Source organism: Pongo abelii, chromosome 18 (assembly GCF_028885655.2).
Source record: "Pongo abelii isolate AG06213 chromosome 18, NHGRI_mPonAbe1-v2.0_pri, whole genome shotgun sequence".
Classification (NCBI taxonomy): Eukaryota; Metazoa; Chordata; class Mammalia; order Primates; family Hominidae; genus Pongo; species Pongo abelii.
In genome coordinates this window covers 19,347,883-19,360,488 of record NC_072003.2, presented here as the reverse complement: position 1 = coordinate 19,360,488, position 12,606 = coordinate 19,347,883, and the positions used below count along the sequence as shown (strand labels likewise).

The 12,606-nt window shown below is 45.4% G+C and overlaps 1 protein-coding gene across 3 annotated transcripts in view; it reads right to left on the bottom strand.

Moving 5' to 3' along the window:
- Nucleotides 1–12,606, bottom strand: part of XYLT1 (xylosyltransferase 1) — a 480,356-nt gene that overhangs the window by 97,087 nt on the left and 370,663 nt on the right. The window lies entirely within an intron of this gene.

Sequence of the window (12,606 nt, the reverse complement as noted above, 5' to 3'; positions counted from 1 at the left end):
CACTAAGCACGTCTTAGATTCTCACACTGTCAGGCACAAAAGGGGTTAGGGGACCCTGGGGTTGTTATGACATAGTTTCCATTCTGAGGAGCTTAAAAATGCTGGACGAGACACATGGACACATATTAAGCTACTGAACAAGGCAGGAGGAGGTGAGAGCTATAAGAGATGTATCTCTGAATGACAGAGGAAGAAGCAGTTAATTTCGAGTTAGTGAACGTAAGATGCATGTGTTGTTTTTGCCTGTCCAGAATTCATTCTCCCTTCTTCTAATAGCACCCAATATATTGTTTGTTTTAATGGTGGTAAGAACAGATAGCATGAAATCTACCCTCTTAATAAATGTTGAAGTGTACACTACAGTACTGCTGCCTATTAATACAATGTTGTACAGCAGGATCTTTAAATTTACTCATCTTGCATAACTGAAACTTCACCATCCAATACCTTTTGTGGCATCATCCTCCTCTCCGCTATTCTCAGTCCATATGGGTGGGGAAGACCTAACTCCATCATCAATTTCAGGGGTGGACCTACAGCTTAGGCCTGGCCCATGGGAACGCTGATTCTCCACAGCCACAGTATTGTTTAGAGATGAACATAGGACTCAACCAAGTTAATTAACCAATAAGACACAATGCTAGACTTTTGTTAGAACTACTACATAAGAGAGGTTATCTTTTTTTTTTTTTGAGACGGAGTCTTGCTCTGTTGCCCAGGCTGCAGCACAGTGGTGCGATCTCTGCTCATTGCAACCTCCACCTCTCAGTTTCAAGCGATTTTCCTGCCTGAGCCTCCTGAGTAGCTGGGATTACAGGCACGCAACACCATGCCTAGCTAATTTTTGTATTTTTAGTGGAGATGGGGTTTCATCATGTTGGCCAGGCTGGTCTCGAACTCCTGACCTCAGGTGATCTGCCCACCTTGGCCTCCCAAAGTGCTGGGATTACAGACGTGAGCCACCGTGCCCGGTGAGAGGTTCTTTTTCTGTTACACAGGAGACTAGAATATTCTATGAGCCTTTCTGTTCCCATATGGAGAGAGGTTGCCTGAGAAGAAAACTAACGTGGAGTACGTTGCCAAAGGGGGATGAGGGTCCAGGTGCTTGTGGCCTGCCTTGAGCTCCTGCATCAGTAAGGCTACAGATCACCCATTGTCATCTATCATGTTCTTTTAAATCCAAATCCTATACCACATCCACTTGGATAAATAGTCCCAGACATATTTTATTCCAAAAATCAGCCCCAAAGTCTCCTCTCTTTCTTTCTGTTGCTTCAGATAAAAACACAGCTTCCTAGTTTAGTTTATTACAATCTCAACTAGAAATCTCCTAGCTTTCCTCAGCCTGATTTCACTTGGGTCCAACCCAATTTCTTAAGAGTTCTGGGTTTATGGGACCCAGGACATTGTCAGGGTAGTAGCTGCAAGTGTCCCAGCATCTAAACCAGGAGAACTGAGATGGAGACTGTGGGGCTGGGGGATTAGTACATCGGAAGTCTAAGCTGTCCTCAGAAGGCTGAATGGTTGCTGAATGAACGAGGCTCTTTCTACATAGTTCCAGGAGACAGGACGAGATTGACGTAGATAATGTCCAAATCACACTACACAGCCTCTATGGCTGGTGTGATCTAACTACTCAGATCTCTCTGCCCTCGATTGGTGGGTCTCACATTCCATCTTGTCCCCTGGCCTTCTTTCTCTTCCTTGAACAAGCTCATTTCTGCCTTAGGACCTTCTCCCTGGCTTCCTGTGACCTGGATCACCCTCTCCCCAGATCTCTGCATGGCTGCATCTTCTTGTCATTAGTTCACAGTCCAAAAAAGGGACTCACCACCACCTCTTTTACTCTCTTTCACCTCACCCGATTTCAACTTTCTCCATAGCACGTAACACTGTCTGCAATTGTTTATCTGTTTACTTGCTTATTATCTGAACACACCACTAGAACATTAGCTCCAAGAGATGAGGGGCTATTTTGGCCTTGTTTACCACAGAATCTGCAACACTTGAACAGTATCTGACACATATCTGGTTCTCAGTGAAACAAAAGTTACAGGAAGGCACATTTGGGATCAGTAAAATAACAATACCTTTTATTGAGCATTGACCAGCCCTTGACATTCATTAGATAATTTAATCCTCGTAATGATCCTACAAAGTAATTCTATTATCCCCGCTTTCCAAATGAGGAAACCACAGCTTAGAAGAGGCCAAGGGATTGGCTCAAGGTCACACTGCTTTAATTAGTTAAGCTGAGATTCAAACACAGGTCTGATTCCAAAGATCATGCCCTGAACCACTAGTACACACCATATGATCATACCTACAGTTTGGAAGGAAAAGTCTGTAACAATTGGTTGCTTGTTGCTAACCAAATACTTTGTAAGTTAGTTATTGCAGGCAGGTAGGCATGCATTTAAGGACTAACATAGGTATTCCAGTATTTCTGTATTAGATGAGATGCTGATTCTAGGTGACTAGTAAGGCTGTATCTTTTCATCCATCCATCTATCCCTCCACCCATTCACCCCTTTATCCATCCCTCCACCCATCCACCCATTCATTAATTTATTCATCGATCGAAATCCAACCACTCATCCATTCATCCATCCACCATTCCACCCATTCATCCATTTATTTGTCCATCCAAATCCAACCACTTATCTGTCCATCCATCTACCCACCCATTCATCCATCCCTCCACCCATCCACCCATTCATTCATCCATTTTTTCATCCATCCAAATCCAACCACTCATCCATTCATCCATCCACCATTCCACCCATTCATCCATTTATGCATCTATCTAAATCCAATCACTTATCTGTCCATCCATCCATCCACTCATCCATCCCTCCACCCATCCACCTATTCATTCATCCAAATCCAACCATTCATCCATTGCTCCACCCATTCATCCATCCATCCTTTTATTCATCCATCCAAATCTAACTACTCATCTGTCCCCTTATCCATATCTAACCATTCATCTGTTCAAGCATACAGCAAACCCTCCAACTATGCATCCAGCAAAGCCTCCAAGAGCTTATCATCCCAAACACCATCCATCCACTTAAGGTGTATGGGGCCTTTGAGATTAACCCTTGCTTTTCCCTGTAGCCATGAACATCTTTTGCCATAGTTTTTGAATGAACAAATTAATGAATGTGTTCTGAAGAAGAGTGGCTGCTCTGATCCAGAGGAGCTGATGTTTCTTAAGTGCCTCCTATGCATCCATTGTTATTTGACTCTGGGAAGAATGCATTATCATCCTCTGAGGCTCAGAGAGGTCAGCACGTTTCCCAGGTCACACGGTGAGTGAGGACAGAGATGGCAGGGGAAGCTGAGTGTTGCCGAGTCCAAAGCCAGCCCTGATATTTCCACTTGCTCTCTGCAGAAGTGGAGATTTGGGATATAGAGGATAGGTGTAAGGACTCTATGCTGGTCTTTAAATAGGGCTTGGATGTGGATGCTGAGGTCTTTTACAACTTCTCTTTAGGGTTTTAAAAGGCAGAACAGATTTACAGACAGACACAGACATGGATGCTTTTCTTTTGGAGAAAGGGAGGAGTCCTGTGAAATCAAAGACGAATCACTCCAGCAAGAGAGCTCCCTTGGCTTAAATATAAAGTCATGTTTGGGTCAGACAGTTAGTCTGGGGAGCTGCAAAGAGAATGGGGAACAAAAAACCCAGAGCTCTTCTGAGTACAGCTATTCTGGGGAAGGGGTGGGTGGGAAGGAACAAAAATATCTAAAGAAAGGAGACATGCAGAGAAGGAGAAATAGAGATGGGGATGGGAATGGGGGCAGAGGGGGAAGACAGCGAGTCAGGAGAAAGATCAGCCATTTACTGAGTGCCTACTATGTGTTAAGCAATTTCTGTGCATGATTTTATTCACTTCTATCAAAACTGCTATGAAAACAGAGCTATTATCTTTCTATTGTAGGCACAAGGAAGCTGAGGCTTGGAGAGGTCCCAGTTATAAAGTAGCTGAGCTGAGAATGGAGTGAGTCTGTGATCCCAGAGCCCTGTCATGGTCACCATGCTCAATCAAACTGTCCTCATTTCAAAAAGAGGAAAATCCGTCCCTAGAGGAAATGTGTCAGCTTTCAGCTGCAGGACAGATATAACAATGACATGTGGTCAGAGCTATGTGGGTCTTTATGAACACGGAACTCTTTGAAAGACCAAAACCCAAACAGTGCCCAGCTCCAAAAAAAAAACAAAAAAAAAAAAAACAGAATTTAACAATGTAATCAGATTCCCATGACACAAAACAGAAAATAAGTGGAAAAATCAGAGTGATTAGAGGCAGCAGGAGAAGCTGACTTCAGATGAATGTTAACAAGCCAGGTTTATCGAGAGAGAATATCAAGTATATTTCTGCAGTGCATATGTGAAGGCTGAGGATGGGGGGTCCCGGAGAGCTCCCCCAGTAGATAGCTGTGCTGTGTTAGTTCTGTTACTCAAATTCCCTATTTCTTAGCAGCATTGTGGGTCAAACAAGGACTATGTAATCCTTGGGCTTCAAAGACATAGCAGAGATGAAGGTGCTTTGCAAGGGTCAACATGCTGCTCCAATGTTGTGGTGCTAGCAAAGATCATGTTAGCAGTGTCCTGCAATAATGATTTGGGAGGAGAAAGCAAGGTGCAGGGGTTTAGAACATGATCTGTGGTCGGGCAGATGTGAATGACCTTGGACTTGCTATGCAATCTCTCCAAGCCTTAGTATTCTGATCCGTAAAATGGGTATGTATAATCACAGAATCCACCTCACATGGACATTCACATCCAGGAGACAGCACAGTGCCTGGCATCTAGTAAATGCTCAATAAATTATACTGTCATAGCCATCATTTCTATGTGGCTGCTCATCCACGATAATCAGGATTTAACCAACAGGCCCAGCCCCAGAGTTCTACCTCAAGGCTGCACTGGCTCCCAGGGCTGTGTGTGCTCTAGAGCCCGCTGCTTGCAAATAAACATCTACAACCGGAATTTCCCTCTGCAGCGTCTGCCCAGACCACAATTAATAACAAATGCGAAGGAGCTGCTTGACTGGAATAGTTATTCTACCAACGAAGCCCTCGATTCTATTTATACTCTGAAAGGGCTGCTTCCGGCTGCTGCAAGGGGCACTTTCTGACTTACTTCCAACTAAGAGGGTTAGTTGGGTCTTGGGAACATAGAGACATGGAAACAAGGTTGTATGCAAATGGGGCTTGGGTTAGGAAGCTCCCAGCTGGAGCCCAGCTTCTATGCTGCCTGGGAAGGTGTGACTGGGATTCAGAGCTGGGGTGTAGAATGCAACCTTGAACTGTGTGGATTTAGGAAAGCCACCACCCCTCTCTGATTATCAGTTCTTCATTTACAAAGTGGGAAGAGAGGTCCATCTCTGACCCCACTGGGTTCCAGGGTGATTCATGATCACAGATGAGGAAACGTTTCACAGCAGCAGCAGGCGTGTTGCAGAGGAGCGGGATTCGTCTTACTGGGGGAGAAAACCTGCACGCTCAAGGTTCTTTGTTAGATCTGGGTGGGAGACGCCTTTATCCTAGTGGGAAATTTTAAAAGAGGTTTTCTGGTGATTAAACTTGGGAGCTGTCTGGTGCCCAGAAAGAATCCCCTGCTCTCGATGGGTTCAGAAAAGGCGGTGCTGTGTGGCGACAAGCATACTGGATAAAGAGCAACGAGGTGGATTCAAATTCCTGCTTCTGCTGTGAACCAGCCACGGGGGCCTGGGCAAGTCAATTTCTTTCCTTGGTCCTGTAGACTCTCAAAGACTAGTAACACTATCAGATGCCTGTCAAATACTTATCATGCTTGCGTCAAATACTTATCATGGTGGCTTGCGTCTGTAATTCCAGCTACCCTGGAGGCTGAGGCAGAAGGACTGCTTGAGCCCAGGAGTTCGAGGCTGCAGTGAGCTACGATGGTGTCACTGCACTCTGGCCTGGGTGACAGAGTGAGACCCTGTCTCTAAAAATAAATAAATCAAAAATAAATAAACACTCATTATGGCCTAAGCACTATCCAAATGTGATCTCATTATTTAATTGTCCCAAGGTCTCAGGAGGCAGATGCCATGTTAGGAGTTAGTGCGAGAATGGAAACCACCACTTGGGTCTGCCAGATTCCAAAACCCCTATTTTGGAAAAACCCAAATGAGGGAGATGAAATTTCTGGATATTTCTGGAAATTTCTGAATCGTCTGGAATTCTAACCCGATCCAGGAATTAGCAATGCCACATAGAGAACTGTACTCCCTTGAGAGTCAGGTTGGTTTTCTTTTCTCTTTCTTTCTTTTTTTTGAGACAGAGTTTCACTCTTGTCACCTAGGCTGGAGTGCGATGGTGCAATCTTGGCTCACTGCAACCTCTGCCTCCCAGGTTCAAGCAATTCTCCTGCCTCAGCCTCCTGAGTAGCTGGGATTACAGGCGCCTGCCACCACGCCTAGCTAAATTTTTCGTATTTTTGATAGAGACAGGGTTTCACCATGTTGGCTGGGCTGGTCTCAAACTCCTGACCTTAGGTGATCTAACTGTCTCGGCCTCCCATAGTGCTGGGATTACCGGCGTGAGCCACAGCGCCTAGCCCAGGTTGGTTTTCTTGATACCTGTCAGTTCGTTCCCTATGAGCCAAGGTCATGCTCTTATCTCTTGTAGGATGCCAGCCTTGCCCCTGGAGCTGGCACAGAGCTAAGGTTAGGGGAGAGGCCTCAATGAATGATTTCCGACTGACAGATTTAGCCAGACAGCTTCATCCACATACAGGGTCCCGGTGGTGGGGGCGGTGCGGCGAAGTTGAAGACTCAGGCCTGAGAGGTTGCCCATGGCTGTCTCCCCGTTCATCCAGCAAACTGGCTGGAGGCTAGGCACCCCCACTTTTCCTTGAGGCTTTTGGGTGGTCTGTGGACCCTTGCTCAGCAGCACCAAGCCCCGCTGGGAGGAATCAGTCAACGGCCCAGAACTGCTCTGCACTGCAGCTGCTGCTCATGTGGAGCCACCAGGTCCTCTCCCACCCAGCTTAATGAGAAGAGATGGGTGGAGGGGATGTGAACTGGGGGTCATGGGGTCCACAGAGGGGAGCTGAAAGAACATAGGTCCAAGGATGAAGGTGGCCAGGCCAGCACCTGTCAGGTCTCAGGAGAAATGACCCTTCTTTGGGGAGCCCTCCCTGACTCTCTTCCCCATCCCTTCATTTAAAAAATATTTTTAATTACTTTTTTTTCTTTCTCTTTTTCAGAGATTGAGTCTTGCTTTGTAACCCAGGCTGGAGTGCAGTGGCATGACCATAGGTCACTGCCACCTCAAATTTCTGGGCTCAAGGGATCCTCACACGTCAGCCTCCCAAGCAGCTGGGACTATAGGTGACCACGACCATGTGGGGTAATTTTGAAATGTTTGGTAGAAACAGTGCCTTGCTATGCTGTCCAGGCTGGTCTCAAACTCCTGGGCTCAAGCAATCCTCCCTTCCTTAGCCTCCCAAAGTGCTGGTGTTATAGGTGTGAGCTACTGTGCCTGGCCCCCATCCCTCAAGTTCCCTGTCACAGCCCCTCTGAACATCCTGCGCTTCTCTTTAAAAAAAAAAAAGTCATAGCCCAAGATAATACATGCTGAGTATCCCTTACGTGAAATGCCTGGAACAAGAAGTGTTTCCAATTTTGAATTTTTTTCAGATTTTGAAGTATTTGCGTATATGTAATCAGGTATTTTGGGGGAGGGACCCGAGCCTAAACACAAAATTCATTTCTGTTTCATATACACATTATACACATAGCCTGAAGGTAATTTTATACAATATTTTAAATAATTGTGTGCATTAATCAAAGTTGCATTAAGTATCTACGTATAGAATTTTCCACTTGTAGCATTATGTGCCCAAAATGTTTTGGATTTTGGAGTACTTCAGATTTTGGATTTTTGAATTAGGGATGCTCTACATGGATAACATATAATTTACCATTTTAGCCCTTTTTTGTTGTTTGAGATGGAGTCTCACTCTGTCGCCCAGGCTAGAGTGCCGTGGCATGATCTCGGCTCACTGCAACCTCCGCCTCCTGGGTTCAAGTGATTCCCCTGCCTCAGCCTCCCGAGGGGCTGAGACTACAGGCGCCTGCCACCACGCCCGGCTAATTTTTTTGCATTTTTAGTAAAGATGGGGTTTTGCCATGTTGGCCAGGCTAGTCTCAAACTCCTGACCTCAGGTGATCAGCCCTCCTTGGCCTCCCAAAGTGCTGGGATTACAGGCATGAGACACCACATCTGGCCTATTTTAAGCATTTTTAAGTCTGCAGTTTAGTATAATAAATATACTTACACTGTTGTGCAACTATTATCACCATCCATCTCCAGAACTCTTTTCATCTTGCAAAACTGAAACTTTCTATCCATTCAACAATAACTTCCCACTCTCCCCTCCTTCAGTTCCTGGAAAGCCCCATTCTACTTTCTGCCTCTATGAATTTGATTAGGAACCTCATGTAAGTGACATCAGACATTATTCGTCCTTTTGTGTCTGGCTCCTTTCACTTGGTGCAGTGCCCTCCAGGTTTGTCCATGTTGTAGCCTATGTCAGAATTTCATTGCTTTTTCAGGGCGAGTAATACTCCATTGTATGCATAAAGCACAATTGATCCACTCATTTGTCAATGGACCCTTGAGTGGCTTTTGCCTTTTGGCTGTTATGAATAATGCTGCTATGAACATGGGCGTACAAGTACCTGTTTGAGTCACTGTTTCAATTCTTTGGAGTATATACCCAGAAATGGAATTGGTGGATCATAAGGTCACTATTTGTAATGTTTTGTTTTTAGGAGCCCATCCTGCACTTCCTAACTCAGCTATTCCACAGAAGGGCTTAGCCTGGGTCTGCATCCCGGCCCTACCATTTATTAGGAGGTCACTTTGCCTCTCATGCCTCAGTTTCCTCATCTGTCAAAGAGAACTTACCTCTAAGTGATGCTGTAAGCACAGGTATAAATGAGGCAAAATAGGCCATACAGCCTGGTTGTGGAGGAGTTCATGTGGTGTGACTCCGGGGACCTCGCCTATTGCACTTGAACTTGTAACTAATCACATGGCTGGAGAGTGGTGAACAGGGACCCGATCCTGAGGACTATAGTGATTGTGGTTTTTTTTGTCTTTTTTAAATTTGTAAGATGGGATCTTGCTCTGTTGTCCAGGCTCGAGTGCAGTGCTGTGATCATGGCTCACTGCAGTCTCAAACTGCAGGCTCAAGAGATCATCCTACCTTAGCCTGCTGAGTAGCTGGGACTAGAGGCATGCACCACCACACCTGGCTAATTAAATATAAATATAAATATAAATATAAATATAAATATATATATATATATATATATATATATATATATATATATATAAATATATTTGTAGAGACAGGGTCTCCCTATGCTGCCCAGGCTGGTCTCAAACTGATGAGCTCAAGTGATCCTCCCTCTTCAGCCTCCAGAGTAGCTGGGACCAGAGGCATGCATCCCATGCTCATCTAATTAAAAAAAAAAAAATTATTTGTAGGCCGGCTGCGGTGGCTCACGCCTGTAATCCCAGCACTTTGGGAGGCTGAGGTGGGTGGATCACAAGGTCAACAGTTTGAGACCAGCCTGACCAACATGGTGAAACCCCATCTCTACTAAAAATGCAAAAATTAGCTGGGCATGGTGGTGCATACCTATAATCCCAGCTACTCAGGAGGCTGAGGCAGGAGAATTGCTTGAACCCAGAAGGCGGACGTTGCAGTGAGCCAAGATCACACCATTGCACTCCAGGCTGGGTGACAGAACGGGACTCCGTCTTAAAAAAAAAAAAAAATTATTTGTAGAGATAAGGTCTCCCTATGTTGCCCAGGTTGGTCTTCAACTCCTGAGCTCAAGTGATCCTCCCCCTTCAGCCTCCCAAAGTGCTGGGATTACAGGTGTGAGCCACCTTGCCCAGTGTATTCTTAAATGAGATGTCAGAGTTACCCAAGAGAGGATTCACATGCTGCTCACTCAGGACATCAAATGGCATTGAGTCAGACGAGGACTGTGAATCCCTTTTCAATTCTTACCCACCTCTCCTGAGTACCCTACCAGCAAAGTCTCAGGTCAATGCAAACAAATCTTCAGCAGCACTCCCCTACTGAACTTCCTTTCCCAAAAAGCAGAGTCCTGCCCCCAGGACTGGCATCTCCGGCAGGTAACAGGAATGCCCGGCTAGCACTGAATGCCATTGTTTTTGTTCCACTGATTTATTTGCATTGTTGCTGTCTCCTCATGGCAAGTGACAGCAAGATTTCCACTTATGGCCATGATGCAAAATTACTTTTAAAATAAAATGTGCTTACATAAAAATAAAGGCGAGTCTATTGCAGTAAAAATATTACAAGAATAATAGGGCAGGTGGAATGTGTGTATGGCAGAATTGTGAAGGCTGGGGGGATGCAAAGGAAGCTTGGGGAATGTTAATTAGACTCCATGAGCTTTGCTTCCAAACTAGGATGTGCTGAGTTTGTTAAACAAATGAGAGGAGGTAAAGGCCAAGGGCAGGGGGATGCTCAAGCAGCCCCATCCATCCTGCAAGGACCCAAAGGTCCAGACAATGTTTGATTTTCCTGGATTAGGGCTCCCACTTGCTTTAGGGGCCCAGGAGGGTTTGTCAGGAGTCTCCTGGGGTGGGCTTTTGGGACAGCACCTCCCTGCTAGAGACAGAGGTCTGTGGAGAAACACTGTCCTTTTGATTCTTACTCTAATTTGTTGAGTACTTAACATTCATGCGGTTCTTTCATTCATGAGGCTTTTAACTCTTGCTGCAAATGAAAATTATCCCCATTTATAGATAATCATCCCAGGCTCAGAGAGGACGAGGAACTTGCCCAAGGTCACAGAGCCAAGAGGTGGAGAAGAAATTAGGATACGCACTGTTCTGACGTCAAATACCATGCTCTATGACCAGGCTTTGGCTAGCAAGAATCTGGCATCCTCATATTCACTCAGGCTCCCATGCTAAGCTTGATGGGAACCAAAGCATCATGTTCTCAGAATAGCTTCAAAACCATCGTCTCCCCTAGAGCAAGATTTCTCAACCTTGGCACTATTGATATTTGGGGCCAGTTAATTCCTTGTTGTGGAGGGGACTGTCCTGCGCACTGTAGGATGTTTAGCAGCATCGCTGGATCTACCCACTAGATGCCAGTAGCACTCACCCAGTTGTGACAAAACCTAAAATGTCTCCATTCATTAATGTGTGTCCCCCTGGTGGGGGTAGGGTGTGGAGAGGCAAAATTGCTCCCAGTTGAGAACCACTGCTCTAGGACAAGCTCTCCACATGTGGTCCCTGATGAGCAGCACCAGCAACACCTGGGAATTTGTTAGAAATGTAAGTTTCAGCCCCAACCCCAAACCTTCTGATTCAGAAACTCTGGGTGTGGGAGACAAGGACTCTGTGTTGTAATAAGCTCTCCTGGTGATTCTGATACAAGCTCATGTTTGCCTAGGCCAGTGGTTCTTAACCCTGGCTGCACATTAAAATCATCTGAACATCTTTTTTTTTTAGAAAAACGTTCTCATGCCTGGGCCCCACCCAGAGAAATTCTAATTTAATTAGTTTGATGGGTGCAAGTATTGGGACTCTTTTGAAACTCCCCCTGTGATTCTGGCATGCAGTCAGGGTTGAGAACTACATTTCGGATACCTTTTCTTTTCTTTTCAACCACCTTTTAAAAAACGCATCTCTCGAGGTGGAAAGAATTTTACCCAAACATATCTTTGGCTGTTGCCTCAAATGCTCACAGCCACTCACTCCACCAGAGACTGAAGGCTACCTCATTCATTATTTTTCTCCCACTCTGAGAAAATGTCTCCCTCCACCCCCGACCAAGCACTCAGGACATTTTCCTGCTCACTGATTTTCCCCCACCCCATTCAAGTCTGGAGTTATTAAACCACAGCCCATGGCTGAACCATCTTATTGATTTTATTGTTCAGAGCCCTGGGATATTCTAATGATGTACTGCTCAATAAATGGAAACTGGTGGGATAGATATTGATGGCGTATGGTACATTTCACCGCAATTCACTGGGTCCCAGTCACTTGGCCTGTTACATATCATCTGTGAAAACGCTGCACTGTGGCCTGCAAGCTCTTATCCATCCTGCTGCTGTTACCTTTTCTGTGCATCAAGGATGAAAGAGCTATTGTGATAATAGCAATGTGGCCACTGTGTGCCAGGCCCTGGGCTGAGCATTTTCTAACAGACTTGAATGGTTTGGATCTGTGTCCCCAACCAAATCTCATGTTGAATTGTAATCCACAGTGTTGGAGGGGGGGCCTGGTGGGAGGTGACTGGATCATGGGGGTGGATCCTTCATGAATGATTTAGCACCATTCCTTTGATGCTGTTCTCTAGAGATCTGCTTGTTTAAAAGTGTATGGCACCTCCCCTATCTTGCTTTTGTTCCGGCCCTGTAAGACATACCTACATCCCCCTTTACCTTCCACCACGATTGTAAGTTTCCTGGGGCCTCCCCAGAAGCAGAAGCCTTGATGTTTCCTGTACAGCTCGCAGAACTGAGAGCCAATTAAACCTCCTTTCTTTATAAATTATCC